An 18,276-nucleotide genomic window follows, 5' to 3' on the forward strand; every position below is an offset into this window, starting at 1 on the left:
TTATATCTATTATCTTATATATCGAGGTCAGTAAGAACAACCAGAAATTAAAGCCGCAAGCGGCTTCCAACGGCCCTCGCGGGCCGCCGGCCTTCCGACTCTGCGCTTTCGACTTGATAAAGATGGCGCCCTTATTGTGTTTTGAATTAAAAAAGAACTTGACAGACGGCGACACATTGGACATGGCCAATCCAGTGCAAATCAACACAAATGTCAGTCAAATTTGCTGCGCCGCCGCACAGAGACCGTAGCACTTAGAATATAAATATGGATAACTTTTGATGCCGCGCTTGTGTAGATGATATTTCCCAAAGTAAAGCTTGATCGGGCTATTGCCCACGGAGGAATTTGTTAAAGTGTGAAGCGTAAATTTGAACATTTCAAAAATTTGGCGTTTTCCCATTTGTGACAGTATATTTGCAGCTCCACGGCACAGAGACCGTACCACTTAAAATCAAAATATGACTAACTTTTGATGCCCCTCTTGTGTAGATAATTTTCCCCAAATATGAGTTTGATTGGGCAATCGCCCTAGGAGGAGTTCGTTAAAGTGTGAAGCGTAAAAATGTGGTCATTTTAGAGATTTCGCTGTTTTCCCATTTCTGACATATATTTGCGGGTCCGCCACACAGAGACCGTAGCACTTAGAATCAAAATATGGGTAAGTTTTGATGCCCCGCTTGTGTAGATGATATTGTCCAAATATGAACTTGATCGGGCAATCGCCCTAGGAGGAGTTTGTTAAAGTGTGAAGCGTAAAAATGTGGATATTTGAGAGATTTTGCGGTTTTCCCATAGGGATAACATGGGAGGTTTCTGTCATCGCTACGACTACGCCGTAAAAAATAAGGCATTTGTCTGATTGGCTTTTTTGATCGGGACGCCAAAATAGAATTTTGGGTAAAGTTTAGAACATTTTGGTAAAACTAATTTTTGACCTTCAATGTTAATTTAAAGGTCACTCTGTAGGGGGCGCTATCGCGCCCATTTCAATTTTGTCAGTCTAAACTGGTCCAAACTAGAAAGTTTAACAACTGATTCAAATTTGGTCCTAATCGGACTGGTTTTGATCAAATGGGAGCAATTTTTAGATCTGCAATATCCCAAAATAAGTTGTCCAACTTTGCACACAGACCGTAAAAGGTATCTCAAAAAATTGGATAACTTTAGATGCCCCACTGGTCCAGAGGACGTACGCCGATTTTGAAGTCGGTGGGCAAAACGCCCTAGGAGGAGTTTGTCAAAGTTTGACGTGAACAAAATGGCTAACACAGCGTGTTTTCATTTTCAAAGGAAGATGGTGGCCATAGGGTAAGTCTGGGGGCGTGGCCACAATGATTATTTTTTTTTTGTCCTCACGAGAGGAATGCGTGTCCCGAATTTCGTAGCTTTACGACAAAGTTGACCTCGGGGCGTCTCCCATAGGCGCAATGTATTTTGACTTTTGTCGGTGGCGCTGTGGCGCCATTTTTTAACGAAAAAAAAAATGGCCCAGAAAAAACAAAATTTTTCGCCGATTCTGAATTTTGGGCAAAGTTTGGTGAGTTTTTGAGCATGTTCAGGGGGTCAAATTAGAGTTCAAAGCGCTGAAGAAGAACAAGAAAAAGAAAAATAATTAAAGCCGCAAGCGGCATCCAACGGCCCTCGCGGGCCGCCGGCCTTCCGACTCTGCTTTCTGCATTTTACAGAGTTGGCGCTAACGCAATTGTCTAAGAACTAAGACAGTGACACATTGGACATGTACAATGCTGTGCTTAACCAGTGCAAATGAAGACAAATATCGGTCAAATGTGCAGCTCCAGCGCACAGAGACCGTGACACTTGGAATAAAAATATGGATAACTTTTGATGCCCCGCTTGTGTAGATGATTCTCCCCAAATATGAACTTGATCGGATAATCGCCCTAGGAGGAGTTTGTTAAAGTGTGAAGTGTAAAAATGTGGTCATTTTAGAGATTTTGCGGTTTCCCCATAGGGATAACATGGGATGTTTCTGTCATCGCTACGGCTACGCTTTACCAAATATGACTTTGGCTCCCATACTTTTATTTTGGGAATGGCAAATGAGAATTGTGTGCAAAATGTCATGTCATTTGGAAAAACTCTTGTTTATAGGCCACTCTGAAGGCCAAATAGTCAGAATTCTGGGAAACGTTTGCGGCTCCGTCGCACAAAGACCGTAAAAGTTATCCTTAAAATTTGGATAACTTTAGATACACCACTTGTCTAGAGGACGTACACCGATTTTGAGGTTGGTGGGCAAAACGCACTAGGAGGACTTCGTTAAAGTGTAAAACATAAAAATGTGGTAATTTGAGAGATTTTGTGGTTTTCCCATAGGGATAACATGGGAGGTTTCTGTCATCGCTACGACTACGGCGTAAAAATTTAGGCATTTTTGTGATTGGCTTTTGTGATCGGGACGGCAAAATAGAATTTTGGGTAAAGTTTAGACAATTTTGGTAAAACAAATTTTTGACCTTCAATGTTAATTTAAAGGTCACTCTGTAGGGGGCGCTATCACTGCCATTTCAATTTTGTCAGCCTAAACTGGTCCAAACTAGAAAGTTTAACAAATGATTCAAATTTGGTCCTAATCGGACTGGTTTTGATCAAATGGGAGCAATTTTTAGACCTGCAATATTCCAAAATAAGTTGTCCAACTTTGCGGCTGCGCCGCACACAGACCGTAAAAGGTATCTCAAAAAATTTAATAACTTTAGATGCCCCACTTGTCCAGAGGACGTACGCCGATTTTGAAGTCGGTGGGCAAAACACCCTAGGAGGAGTTCGTCAAAGTTTGACGTAAACAAAATGGCTAACTCAACAATGATTTTTTTTGTTTGTCCTTGCGAGAGGAATGCGTGTCCCGAATTTCGTAGCTTTACGCCAAAGTTGACCTCGGGGCGTCTTCCATAGGCGCAATGTATTTTGACTTTTGTCGGTGGCGCTGTCGCGCCATTTTTTTACGAAAAAAAAAATGGCCCAGAAAAAATAAAATTTTTCGCCGATTCTGAATTTTGGGCAAAGTTTGGTGAGTTTTTGAGCATGTTCAGGGGGTCAAATTAGAGATCAAAGCGCTGAAGAAGAACAAGAAAAATTAAAGCCGCAAGCGGCATCCAACGGCCCTGGCGGGCCGCCGGCCTTCCGGCTCTGCACTTTCGATGTGATAAAGATGGCGCCCTTATTGTGTTGGATTAAAAAAGAACTTGACAGACGGCGACACAATTGACATGGCCAATCCAGTGCAAATGAACACAAGTGTCGGTCAAATTTGCTGCTCCGCCGCACAGAGACCGTGACACTTGGAATAAAAATATGGATAACTTTTGATGCCCCGCTTGTGTAGATGATTTTCTCCAAATATGAGTTTGATCGGACAATCGCCCTAGGAGGAGTTCGTTAAAGTGTGAAGCGTAAATGTGAACATTTCAGAGATTTCGCTGTTTTCCCATTTCTGACATATATTTGCGGGTCCGCCACACAGAGACCGTAACACTTAGAATCAAAATATGGAAAAGTTTTGATGCCCCGCTTGTGTAGATGATATTCTCCAAATATGAACTTGATCGGACAATCGCCCTAGGAGGAGTTCGTTAAAGTGTGAAGCGTTAAAAATGTGGTGATTTGAGCAATTCTATGATTTTCCCATAAGGATAACATGGGATGTTTCTGTCATCGCTACGGTTACGCTGTACAAAATATGACTTTGGCTCTCATACTTTTGTGATCAGGATGGCAAATTAGAATTTTGTTCAAAATATCATGTCATTTGGAAAAACTCTATTGTTTATAGGCCACTCTGAAGGCCAAATAGTCAGAATTCTGGGAAACGTTTGCGGCTCCGTCGCACAGAGACCGTAAAAGTTATCCTTAAAATTTGGATAACTTTAGATGCCCCACTTGTCTAGAGGACGTACACCGATTTTGAGGTTTGTGGGCAAAACGCACTAGGAGGAGTTCGTTAAAGTGTGAAACATAAAAATGTGGATATTTGAGAGATTTTGCGGTTTTCCCATAGGGATAACATGGGAGGTTTCTGTCATCGCTACGACTACGCCGTAAAAAATAAGGCATTTGTCTGATTGGCTTTTTTGATCGGGACGCCAAAATAGAATTTTGGGTAAAGTTTAGAACATTTTGGTAAAACTAATTTTTGACCTTCAATGTTAATTTAAAGGTCACTCTGTAGGGGGCGCTATCGCACCCATTTCAATTTTGTCATCATAAACTGGTCCAAACTAGAAAGTTTAACAACTGATTCAAATTTGGTCCCAATCGGACTTGTTTTGATCAAATGGGAGCAATTTTTAGATCTGCAATATTCCAAAATAAGTTGTCCAACTTTGCGGCTGCGCCGCACACAGACCGGTAAAGGTATCTCAAAAAATTGGATAACTTTAGATGCCCCACTTGTCCAGAGGACGTACGCCAATTTTGAAGTCGGTGGGCAAAACGCCCTAGGAGGAGTTCGTCAAAGTTTGACGTGAACAAAATGGCTAACACAGCGTGTTTTCATTTTCAAAGGAAGATGGCGGCCATAGGGTAAGTCTGGGGGCGTGGCCACAATTATTTTTTTTTTTTGTCCTCACGAGAGGAATGCGTGTCCCGAATTTCGTAGCTTTACGACAAAGTTGACCTCGGGGCGTCTCCCATAGGCGCAATGTATTTTGACTTTTGTCGGTGGCGCTGTCGCGCCATTTTTTAACGGAAAAAAAAATGGCCCAGAAAAAATAAAATTTTTCGCCGATTCTGAATTTTGGGCAAAGTTTGGTGAGTTTTTGAGCATGTTCAGGGGGTCAAATTAGAGATCAAAGCGCTGAAGAAGAACAAGAAAAAATATAGCCGCAAGCGGCAATGATCGGCCCTCGCTACGCCGCCGCCACGCCGCAAGAGGAGGGGGCGCTAACGCGCCCCAATTGTCCTTTTATTACGCCTACTGCTGAATCTGTGACGCTGTCACATCTTCTCCCCTTTGTTTTACCATCAAAAAGCAATTTTATTTTGAATTCTTGGCAAAATGTGCGGCACAGACAGCGTGACTCTTTGAATAAAAATGTGGATACCTTTTGATGGTCCACCACTGAAGATGAGTCTCACCAAATTTCAGGTTAATAGGGCTAACGCCCTGGGAGGAGTTTGTGAAAGTCTAAAGTGTAAACATGTTCTGGCGATTTCCCCATTGGAATTACATGGGAGGTTTTGGTCATCGCTACGGCAACGCCATAACAATTATGACATGGGTCTCACTGACTTTTTTGATGGGGATGCCAAAATTGAGTTGTGTGTCAAATTTCAGATAATTTCGCAAAACTAAACATTCAACCTCCATATAAAATCTGTAGGGGGCGCTGTGGCGCCAAATAAATTTATTTCACTTCAAGTAGGTTTAGGGCAAAGAGTTTAACAACTGATTCTAATTTGACGCAATTCGGACTTTATCTGCGCAAACGGCAGAAATTTTACATATGGGAGATTTCTGAAATTCTAGCTACAGTTTGCGGCTTCGCCGCACAGAGACCGTGACAGGTATCAATGTAATTTGGATAACTTTTGATGTCCCACTCCTCAGTAGCATTTTCACCAAATTTCAGCTTTTTAGGGCCAACGCCCTGGGAGGAGTTCGTAAAAGTACGACGTTTGGAAAAACTCCGAAGTCATGTTTAGCCATTTTTGAAGCAATATGGCCGACATTTGGTTGGGCAGACGGCGTTGCCGTAATAATATTTTTTACTTCTCTTGTCACCATCTACCTCTGCGCCAAATTTCATGATTCTACGATCAGATTTTTTTTGGGTCATTTCCCATCCCTCAATGCATTTTTGGTACATTTGGGGGCGCTGACGCGCCAATTTTTTTTATTTTAGAAAAGGGAAATAGCCAGAATGTAGAGAGGCACGATTTTTAGAGGTGTGCAAATTTTTGTGACTTTTCGTCAATGTTCACTGGGTGAAAAATGGGGGGGTTGGTCCCGAGAAGAAGAAGAAAGAATTAAAGCCGCAAGCGGCATCCAACGGCCCTCGCGGGCCGCCGGCCTTCCGACTCTGCGCTTTCGACTTGATAAAGATGGCGCCCTTATTGTGTGTTGAATAAAAAAAGAACTTGACAGACGGCGACACATTGGACATGGCCAATCCAGTGCAAATGAACACAAGTGTCAGTCAAATTTGCTGCGCCGCCGCACAGAGACCGTAGCACTTGGAATAAAAATATGGATAACTTTTGATGCCCCGCTTGTGTAGATGATTTTTCCCAAAGTAAAGCTTGATCGAGCTATTGCCCACGGAGGAGTTTGTTAAAGTGTGAAGCGTAAATGTGAACATTTCAAGGATTTGGCGTTTTTCCCATTTGTGACAGTATATTTGCAGCTCCACGGCACAGAGACCGTACCACTTAAAATCAAAATATGGATAACTTTTGATGCCCCGTTTGTGTAGATGATTTTCCCCAAATATGAGCTTGATCGGGCAATCGGCCTAGGAGGAGTTCGTTAAAGTGTGAAGCGTAAAAATGTGGTGATTTTAGAGATTTCGCTGTTTTCCCATTTCTGACATATATTTGCGGGTCCGCCACACAGAGACCGTAGCACTTAGAATCAAAATATGGGTAAGTTTTGATGGCCCGCTTGTGTAGATGATATTCTCCAAATATGAACTTGATCGGACAATCGCCCTAGGAGGAGTTTGTTAAAGTGTGAAGTGTAAAAATGTGGTGATTTGAGCGATTCTACGATTTTCCCATAAGGATAACATGGGATGTTTCTGTCAACGCTACGGTTACGCCGTACAAAATATGACTTTGGCTCTCATACTTGTATGATCAGGATGGCAAATTAGAATTTAGTGCAAAATGTCATGTCATTTGGAAAAACTCTATTGTTTATAGGCCACTCTGAAGGCCAAATAGTCAGAATTCTGGGAAACGTTTGCGGCTCCGTCGCACAAAGACCGTAAAAGTTATCCTTAAAATTTGGATAACTTTAGATACACCACTTGTCTAGAGGACGTACACCGATTTTGAGGTTGGTGGGCAAAACGCACTAGGAGGACTTTGTTAAAGTGTAAAACATAAAAATGTGGTAATTTGAGAGATTTTGTGGTTTTCCCATAGGGATAACATGGGAGGTTTCTGTCATCGCTACGACTACGGCGTAAAAATTTAGGCATTTTTGTGATTGGCTTTTGTGATCGGGACGGCAAAATAGAATTTTGGGTAAAGTTTAGACAATTTTGGTAAAACTAATTTTTGACCTTCAATGTTAATTTAAAGGTCACTCTGTAGGGGGCGCTATCACTGCCATTTCAATTTTGTCAGCCTAAACTGGTCCAAACTAGAAAGTTTAACAAATGATTCAAATTTGGTCCTAATCGGACTGGTTTTGATCAAATGGGAGCAATTTTTAGACCTGCAATATTCCAAAATAAGTTGTCCAACTTTGCGGCTGCGCCGCACACAGACCGTAAAAGGTATCTCAAAAAATTGAATAACTTTAGATGCCCCACTTGTCCAGAGGACGTACGCCGATTTTGAAGTCGGTGGGCAAAACGCCCTAGGAGGAGTTCGTCAAAGTTTGACGTGAACAAAATGGCTAACACAGCGTGTTTTCATTTTCAAAGGAAGATGGTGGCCATAGGGTAAGTCTGGGGGCGTGGCCACAATAATATTTTTTTTTTGTCCTCACAAGAGGAATGCGTGTCCCGAATTTCGTAGCTCTACGACAAAGTTGACCTCGGGGCGTCTTCCATAGGCGCAATGTATTTTGACTTTTGTCGGTGGCGCTGTCGCGCCATTTTTTTACGCAAAAAAAAAATGGCCCCGAAAAAAATAAATTTTTCGCCAATTCTGAAATTTGGGCAAAGTTTGGTGAGTTTTTGAGCATGTTCAGGGGGTCAAATTAGAGATCAAAGCGCTGAAGAAGAACAAGAAAAATTAAAGCCGCAAGCGGCATCCAACGGCCCTCGCGGGCCGCCGGCCTTCCGACTCTGCTCTCTGCATTTTACAGAGTTGGCGCTAACGTAATTGTCTAAGAACTAAGACAGCGACACATTGGACATGTACAATGCTGTGCTTAACCAGTGCAAATGAACACAAATGTTGGTCAAATGTGCAGCTCCAGCGCACAGAGACCGTGACACTTGGAATAAAAATATGGATAACTTTTGATGCTCCGCTTGTGTAGATTATTTTCCCCAAATATGAACTTGATCGAGCTATTGCCCACAGAGGAGTTCATTAAAGTGTGAAGCGTAAATGTGAACATTTCAAGGATTTGGCGTTTTTCCCATTTGTGACATATATTTGCGGCTCTACCGCACAGAGACCGTAGCACTTAGAATCAAAATATGGATAACTTTTGATGCCCCGCTTGTGTAGATGATATTCTCCAAATATGAACTTGATCGGGTATTCACCCTAGGAGGAGTTTGTTAAAGTGTGAAGTGTAAAAATGTGGTCATTTGAGAGATTTTGCGGTTTCCCCATAGGGATAACATGGGATGTTTCTGTCATCGCTACGGCTACGCTTTACCAAATATGACTTTGGCTCCCATACTTTTATTTTGGGGATGGCAAATGAGAATTGTGTGCAAAATGTCATGTCATTTGGAAAAACTCTTGTTTATACGCCACTCTGAAGGCCAAATAGTCCAAATTCTGCGAAAAGTTTGCGGCTCAGCTGCACAGAGACCGTAAATGTTATCCATAAAATTTGAATAACTTTAGATGCCCCACTTGTCTAGAGGAGGTACACCGATTTTGAGATCGGTGGGCCAAACGCACTAGGAGGAGTTTGTTAAAGTGTGAAGCGTAAATGTGAACATTTCAAGGATTTGGCGTTTTTCCCATTTGTGACAGTATATTTGCAGCTCCACGGCACAGAGACCGTAGCACTTAAAATCAAAATATTGATAACTTTTGATGCCCCATTTGTGTAGATGATTTCCCCAAATATGAGCTTGATCGGGCAATCGGCCTAGGAGGAGTTGGTGAAAGAGTGAAGCGTGAAAATGTGGTCATTTTAGAGATTTCGCTGTTTTCCCATTTCTGACATATATTTGCGGGTCCGCCACACAGAGACCGTAGCACTTAGAATCAAAATATGGATACCTTTTGATGGCCCGCTTGTGTAGATGATTTTCCCCAAATATGAGCTTGATCGGACAATCGCCCTAGGAGGAGTTTGTTTAAGTGTGAAGTGTAAAAATGTGGTGATTTGAGCGATTCTACGATTTTCCCATAAGGATAACATGGGATGTTTCTGTCAACGCTACGGTTACGCCGTACAAAATATGACTTTGGCTCTCATACTTTTATGATCAGGATGGCAAATTAGAATTTAGTGCAAAATGTCATGTCATTTGGAAAAACTCTATTGTTTATAGGCCACTCTGAAGGCCAAATAGTCAGAATTCTGGGAAACGTTTGCGGCTCCGTCGCACAGAGACCGTAAAAGTTATCCTTAAAATTTGGATAACTTTAGATGCACCACTTGTCTAGAGGACGTACACCGATTTTGAGGTTGGTGGGCAAAACGCACTAGGAGGAGTTCGTTGAAGTGTAAAACATAAAAATGTGGTAATTTGAGAGATTTTGCGGTTTTCCCATAGGGATAACATGGGAGGTTTCTGTCATCGCTACGACTACGCCGTAAAAATTTAGGCATTTTTGTGACTGGCTTTTGTGATCGGGACGGCAAAATAGAATTTTGGGTAAAGTTTAGACAATTTTGGTAAAACTAATTTTTGACCTTCAATGTTAATTTAAAGGTCACTCTGTAGGGGGCGCTATCGCGGCCATTTCAATTTTGTCAGCCTAAACTGGTCCAAACTAGAAAGTTTAACAACTGATTAAAATTTGGTCCTAATCGGACTGGTTTTGATCAAATGGGAGCAATTTTTAGATCTGCAATATTCCAAAATAAGTTGTCCAACTTTGCGGCTGCGCCGCACACAGACCGTTAAAGGTATCTCAAAAAATTGAATAACTTTAGATGCCCCACTTGTCCAGAGGACGTCCGCCGATTTTGAAGTCGGTGGGCAAAACGCCCTAGGAGGAGTTCGTCAAAGTTTGACGTGAACAAAATGACTAACACAGCGTATTTTCATTTTCAAAGGAAGATGGCGGCCATAGGGTAAGTCTGGGGGCGTGGCCACAATGATTTTTTTTGTTTGTCCTCACGAGAGGAATGCGTGTCCCGAATTTCGTAGCTTTACGTCAAAGTTGACCTCGGGGCGTCTCCCATAGGCGCAATGTATTTTGACTTTTGTCGGTGGCGCTGTTGCGCCATTTTTTAACGAAAAAAAAAATGGCCCAGAAAAAATAACAATTTTCGCCGATTCTGAATTTTGGGCAAAGTTTGGTGAGTTTTTGAGCATGTTCAGGGGGTCAAATTAGAGATCAAAGCGCTGAAGAAGAACAAGAAAAATAATAATAAAAATAATTAAAGCCGCAAGCGGCATCCAACGGCCCTCGCGGGCCGCCGGCCTTCCGACTCTGCGCTTTCGACTTGATAAAGATGGCGCCCTTATTGTGTTGAATTAAAAAAGAACTTGACAGACGGAGACACATTGGACATGGCCAATCCAGTGCAAATCAACACAAGTGTCAGTCAAATTTGCTGCTCCGCTGCACAGAGACCGTAGCACTTAGAATATAAATATGGATAACTTTTGATGCCCCGCTTGTGTAGATGATATTTCCCAAAGTAAAGCTTGATCGAGCTATTGCCCACGGAGGAGTTTGTTAAAGTGTGAAGCATAAATTTGAACATTTCATAGATTTAGCGTTTTTCCCATTTGTGACAGTATATTTGCAGCTCCACGGCACAGAGACCGTAGCACTTAGAATCCAAATATGACTAACTTTTGATGCTTCCCTTGTGTAGATGATTTCCCCCAAATATGAGCTTGATCGGGCAATCGCACTAGGAGGAGTTTGTTTAAGTGTGAAGCGTAAAAATGTGGTCATTTTAGAGATTTCGCTGTTTTCCCATTTCTGACATATATTTGCGGGTCCGCCACACAGAGACCGTAGCACTTAGAATAAAAATATGGATAGCTTTTGATGCCCCGCTTGTATAGATGATTTTCCCTAAATATGAGTTTGATCGGACAATCGCCCTAGGAGGAGTTTGTTAAAGTGTGAAGCGTAAAAATGTGGTGATTTGAGGGATTTCGCGATTTTCCCATAAGGATAACATGGGATATTTCTGTCATGGCTACGGTTACGCTGTACAAAATATGACTTTGTCTCTCATACTTTTATGATCAGGATGGCAAATTAGAATTTTGTGCAAAATATCATGTCATTTGGAAAAACTCTATTGTTTATAGGCCACTCTGAAGGCCAAATAGTCAGAATTCTGGGAAACGTTTGAGGCTCCGTCGCACAGAGACCTTAAAAGCTATCCTTAAAATTTGGATAACTTTAGATACACCACTTGTCTAGAGGACGTACACCGATTTTGAGGTTGGTGGGCAAAACGCACTAGGAGGAGTTCGTCAAAGTTTGAAACAGAAAAATGTGGATATTGGAGAGATTTAGCGGTTTTCCCATAGGGATAACATGGGAGATTTATGTCATCGCTACGACTACGCCGTAAAAATTAAGGCATTTGTCTGATAGGCTTTTTTGATCGGGACGCCAAAATAGAATTTTGGGTAAAGTTTAGAAAATTTTGGTAAAACTAATTTTTGACCTTCAATGTTAATTTAAAGGTCACTCTGTAGGGGGCGCTATCGCGCCCATTTCAATTTTGTCAGCCTAAACTGGTCCAAACTAGAACGTTTAACAACTGATTCAAATTTGGTCCTAATCGGACTGGTTTTGATCAAATGGGAGCAATTTTTAGATCTGCAATATTCCAAAATAAGTTGTCCAACTTTGCGGCTGCGCCGCACACAGACCGTAAAAGGTATCTCAAAAAATTGGATAACTTTAGATGCCCCACTTGTCCAGAGAACGTACGCCGATTTTGAAGTTGGTGGGCAAAACGCCCTAGGAGGAGTTCGTCAAAGTTTGACGTGAACAAAATGGCTAACACAGCGTGTTTTCATTTTCAAAGGAAGATGGCGGCCATAGGGTAAGTCTGGGGGCGTGGCCACAATGATTTTTTTTGTTTGTCCTCACGAGAGGAATGCGTGTCCCGAATTTCGTAGCTTTACGTCAAAGTTGACCTCGGGGCGTCTCCCATAGGCGCAATGTATTTTGACTTTTGTCGGTGGCGCTGTCGCGCCATTTTTTAACGAAAAAAAAAATGGCCCAGAAAAAATTAAATTTTTCGCCGATTCTGAATTTTGGGCAAAGTTTGGTGAGTTTTTGAGCATGTTCAGGGGGTCAAATTAGAGTTCAAAGCGATGAAGAACAAGAAAAATTAAAGCCGCAAGCGGCATCCAACGGCCCTCGCGGGCCGCCGGCCTTCCGACTCTGCGCTTTTGACTTGATAAAGATGGCGCCCTTATTGTGTCTTGAATAAAAAAAGAACTTGACAGACGGCGACACATTGGACATGGCCAATCCAGTGCAAATGAACACAAGTGTCAGTCAAATTTGCTGCGCCGCCGCACAGAGACCGTAGCACTTGGAATAAAAATATGGATACCTTTTGATGCCCCGCTTGTGTAGATGATTTTTCCCAAAGTAAAGCTTGATCGAGCTATTGCCCACGGAGGAGTTTGTTAAAGTGTGAAGCGTAAATGTGAACATTTCAAGGATTTGGCGTTTTTCCCATTTGTGACAGTATATTTGCAGCTCCACGGCACAGAGACCGTACCACTTAAAATCAAAATATGGATAACTTTTGATGCCCCGTTTGTGTAGATGATTTTCCCCAAATATGAGCTTGATCGGGCAATCGCCCTAGGAGGAGTTCGTTAAAGTGTGAAGCGTAAAAATGTGGTGATTTTAGCGATTTCGCTGTTTTCCCATTTCTGACATATATTTGCGGGTCCGCCACACAGAGACCGTAGCACTTAGAATCAAAATATGGGTAAGTTTTGATGCCCCGCTTGTGTAGATGATATTCTCCAAATATGAACTTGATCGGACAATCGCCCTAGGAGGAGTTCATTAAAGTGTGAAGCGTAAAAATGTGGTGATTTGAGCGATTCTACGATTTTCCCATAAGGATAACATGGGATGTTTCTGTCAACGCTACGGTTACGCCGTACAAAATATGACTTTGGCTCTCATACTTTTATGATCAGGATGGCAAATTAGAATTTTGTTCAAAATATCATGTCATTTGGAAAAACTCTATTGTTTATAGGCCACTCTGAAGGCCAAATAGTCAGAATTCTGGGAAACGTTTGCGGCTCCTTCGCACAAAGACCGTAAAAGTTATCCTTAAAATTTGGATAACTTTAGATACACCACTTGTCTAGAGGACGTACACCGATTTTGAGGTTGGTGGGCAAAACGCACTAGGAGGACTTCGTTAAAGTGTAAAACATAAAAATGTGGTAATTTGAGAGATTTTGTGGTTTTCCCATAGGGATAACATGGGAGGTTTCTGTCATCGCTACGACTACGGCGTAAAAATTTAGGCATTTTTGTGATTGGCTTTTGTGATCGGGACGGCAAAATAGAATTTTGGGTAAAGTTTAGACAATTTTGGTAAAACTAATTTTTGACCTTCAATGTTAATTTAAAGGTCACTCTGTAGGGGGCGCTATCACTGCCATTTCAATTTTGTCAGCCTAAACTGGTCCAAACTAGAAAGTTTAACAACTGATTCAAATTTGGTCCTAATCGGACTGGTTTTGATCAAATGGGAGCAATTTTTAGACCTGCAATATTCCAAAATAAGTTGTCCAACTTTGCGGCTGCGCCGCACACAGACCGTAAAAGGTATCTCAAAAAATTGAATAACTTTAGATGCCCCACTTGTCCAGAGGACGTACGCCGATTTTGAAGTCGGTGGGCAAAACGCCCTAGGAGGAGTTCGTCAAAGTTTGACGTAAACAAAATGGCTAACTCAGCTTGTTTTCATTTTCAAAGGAAGATGGCGGCCATAGGGTAAGTTTGGGGGCGTGGCCACAATGTTTTTTTTTGTTTATCCTCACGAGAGGAATGCGTGTCCCGAATTTCGTAGCTTTACGCCAAAGTTGACCTCGGGGCGTCTCCCATAGGCGCAATGTATTTTGACTTTTGTCGGTGGCGCTGTCGCGCCATTTTTTAACGAAAAAAAAAATGGCCCAGAAAAAATAAAATTTTTCACCGATTCTGAATTTTGGGCAAAGTTTGGTGAGTTTTTGAGCATGTTCAGGGGGTCAAATTAGAGATCAAAGCGCTGAAGAAGAACAAGAAAAATAATAATAATTAAAGCCGCAAGCGGCATCCAACGGCCCTCGCGGGCCGCCGGCCTTCCGACTCTGCGCTTTCGACTTGATAAAGATGGCGCCCTTATTGTGTCTAATTAAAAAAGAATTTGACAGACGGCGACACAATTGACATGGCAAATCCAGTGCAAATGAACACAAATGTCGGTCAAATGTGCGGGTCCGCCGCACAGAGACCGTGACACTTGGAATAAAAATATGGATAAGTTTTGATGCTCCGCTTGTGTAGATGATTTTCCCCAAATATGAGCTTGATCGAGCTATTGCCCTTAGAGGAGTTTGTTAAAGTGTGAAGCGTAAATGTGAACATTTCAGAGATTTCGCTGTTTTCCCATTTCTGACATATATTTGCAGGTCCGCCACACAGAGACCGTAGCACTTAGAATCAAAATATGGATACGTTTTGATGCCCCGCTTGTGTAGATGATATTCTCCAAATATGAGTTTGATCGGACAATCGCCCTAGGAGGAGTTTGTTAAAGTGTGAAGCGTAAAAATGTGGTGATTTGAGCGATTCTACGATTTTCCCATAAGGACAACATGGGATGTTTCTGTCATCGCTACGGTTACGCCGTACAAAATATGACTTTGGCCCTCATACTTTTATGATCAGGATGGCAAATTAGAATTTTGTTCAAAATATCATGTCATTTGGAAAAACTCTATTGTTTATAGGCCACTCTGAAGGCCAAATAGTCAGAATTCTGGGAAACGTTTGCGGCTCCGTTGCACAAAGACCGTAAAAGCTATCCTTAAAATTTGGATAACTTTAGATGCACCACTTGTCTAGAGGACGTACACCGATTTTGAGGTCGGTGGGCAAAACGCACTAGGAGGAGTTCGTTAAAGTGTGAAACAGAAAAATGTGGATATTCGAGAGATTTAGCGGTTTTCCCATAGGGATAACATGGGAGGTTTATGTCATCGCTACGACTACGCCGTAAAAATTAAGGCATTTGTCTGATTGGCTTTTTTGATCGGGACGCCAAAATAGAATTTTGGGTAAAGTTTAGAAAATTTTGGTAAAACTAATTTTTGACCTTCAATGTTAATTTAAAGGTCACTCTGTAGGGGGCGCTATCGCGCCCATTTCAATTTTGTCATCATAAACTGGTCCAAACTAGAAAGTTGAACAACTGATTCAAATTTGGTCCTAATCGGACCTGTTTTGATCAAATGGGAACAATTTTTAGATCTGCAATATCCCAAAATAAGTTGTCCAACTTTGCGGCTGCGCCGCACACAGACCGTAAGAGGTATCTGAAAAAATTGGATAACTTTAGATGCCCCACTTGTTCAGAGGACGTCCGCCGATTTTGAAGTTGGTGGGCAAAACGCCCTAGGAGGAGTTCGTCAAAGTTTGACGTGAACAAAATGGCTAACACAGCGTGTTTTCATTTTCAAAGGAAGATGGCGGCCATAGGGTAGGTCTGGGGGCGTGGCCACAATAATATTAGTTTTTTGTCCTCACAAGAGGAATGCGTGTTCCGAATTTCGTAGCTTTACGACAAAGTTGACCTCGGGGCGTCTCCCATAGGCGCAATGTATTTTGACTTTTGTCGGTGGCGCTGTCGCGCCATTTTTTTAGAAAAAAAAAAATGGCCCAGAAAAAACAAAAATTTTCGCCGATTCTGAATTTTGGGCAAAGTTTGGTGAGTTTTTGAGCATGTTCAGGGGGTCAAATTAGAGCTCAAAGCGATGAAGAACAAGAAAAATTAAAGCCGCAAGCGGCATCCAACGGCCCTCGCGGGCCGCCGGCCTTCCGACTCTGCTCTCTGCATTTTACAGAGATGGCGCTAACGCAATTGTCTAAGAACTAAGACAGCGACACATTGGACATGTACAATGCTGTGCTTAACCAGTGCAAATTAACACAAATGTCGGTCAAATGTGCAGCTCCAGCGCACAGAGACCGTGACACTTGGAATAAAAATATGGATAACTTTTGATGCTCCGCTTGTGTAGATTATTTTTCCCAAATATGAGCTTGATCGAGCTATTGCCCACAGAGGAGTTCATTAAAGTGTGAAGCATAAATGTGAACATTTCAAGGATTTGGCGTTTTTCCCATTTGTGACAGTATATTTGCAGCTCCACGGCACAGAGACCGTAGCACTTAAAATCAAAATATGGATAACTTTTGATGCCCCATTTGTGTAGATGATTTCCCCAAATATGAGCTTGATCGGGCAATCGGCCTAGGAGGAGTTGGTGAAAGTGTGAAGCGTGAAAATGTGGTCATTTTGGAGATTTCGCTGTTTTCCCATTTCTGACATATATTTGCGGGTCCGCCACACAGAGACCGTAGCACTTAGAATCAAAATATGGATAAGTTTTGATGGCCCGCTTGTGTAGATGATTTTCCCCAAATATGAGCTTGATCGGACAATCGCCCTAGGAGGAGTTCGTTAAAGTGTGAAGTGTAAAAATGTGGTGATTTGAGCGATTCTACGATTTTCCCATAAGGATAACATGAGATGTTTCTGTCAACGCTACGGTTACGCCGTACAAAATATGACTTTGGCTCTCATACTTGTATGATCAGGATGGCAAATTAGAATTTAGTGCAAAATGTCATGTCATTTGGAAAAACTCTATTGTTTATAGGCCACTCTGAAGGCCAAATAGTCAGAATTCTGGGAAACGTTTGCGGCTCCGTCGCACAGAGACCGTAAAAGTTATCCTTAAAATTTGGATAACTTTAGATGGCCCACTTGTCTAGAGGACGTACACCGATTTTGAGGTTGGTGGGCAAAACGCACTAGGAGGAGTTCGTTGAAGTGTAAAACATAAAAATGTGGTAATTTGAGAGATTTTGCGGTTTTCCCATAGGGATAACATGGGAGGTTTCTGTCATCGCTACGACTACGCCGTAAAAATTTAGGCATTTTTGTGATTGGCTTTTGTGATCGGGACGGCAAAATAGAATTTTGGGTAAAGTTTAGACAATTTTGGTAAAACTAATTTTTGACCTTCAATGTTAATTTAAAGGTCACTCTGTAGGGGGCGCTATCGCGGCCATTTCAATTTCGTCAGCCTAAACTGGTCCAAACTAGAAAGTTTAACAACTGATTCAAATTTGGTCCTAATCGGACTGGTTTTGATCAAATGGGAGCAATTTTTAGATCTGCAATATTCCAAAATAAGTTGTCCAACTTTGCGGCTGCGCCCACTTTGTGTTTTTGGCCCTCTATACAGTAATAATGTTCAATTTTTGCATTACATGCTTATATGCACGGAACATGCAAGAGATGGGGAACGTATTCGTGAGCTACTTAGCGCAAATGAGTGCTTTATATGGGGATGACGGCCGCGAAATGTAAAGTGCTCGTTTAGTGCAAACTTTTGCACGGGCTTCGCCCGTTTACAACGGTAATGTTACATTTTCCTATAACTAATTAGCATGCACGGGGCGTGCATGAGTGGAGGAGTGCGTTAGTGAGTGTTTGGAAGTGGGCGAGCGCTTCGCGCTCGATTTCGTGCGCACTACGTGCGCATTTTCGCAGCCGTGCTTCGCACGGCCTTACGAGACTAATAGGCCTCTCGCCAGCTTGTGGCGCTCGGGCCTAATAATAATAATAAATATAGCCGCAAGCGGCAATGATCGGCCCTCGCTACGCCGCCGCCACGCCGCAAGAGGAGGGGGCGCTAACGCGCCCCAATTGTCCTTTTATTACGCCTACTGCTGAATCTGTGACGCTGTCACATCTTCTCCCCTTTGTTTTACCATCAAAAAGCTATTTTATTTTGAATTCTTGGCAAAATGTGCGGCTTTGCCGCACAGACACCGTGACTCTTTGAATAAAAATGTGGATAACTTTTGATGATCCACCCCTGAAGATGAGTCTCACCAAATTTCAGGTTAATATGTCTAACGCCCTAAGAGGAGTTTGTGAAAGTCTAAAGTGTAAACATGTTCTGGCGATTTCCCCATTGGAAT

Source organism: Eucyclogobius newberryi, unplaced genomic scaffold (genome assembly GCF_026437365.1).
Source record: "Eucyclogobius newberryi isolate DKJ021-1_F unplaced genomic scaffold, fEucNew1.0.hap1 SCAF_19, whole genome shotgun sequence".
Taxonomy (NCBI): Eukaryota; Metazoa; Chordata; class Actinopteri; order Gobiiformes; family Gobiidae; genus Eucyclogobius; species Eucyclogobius newberryi.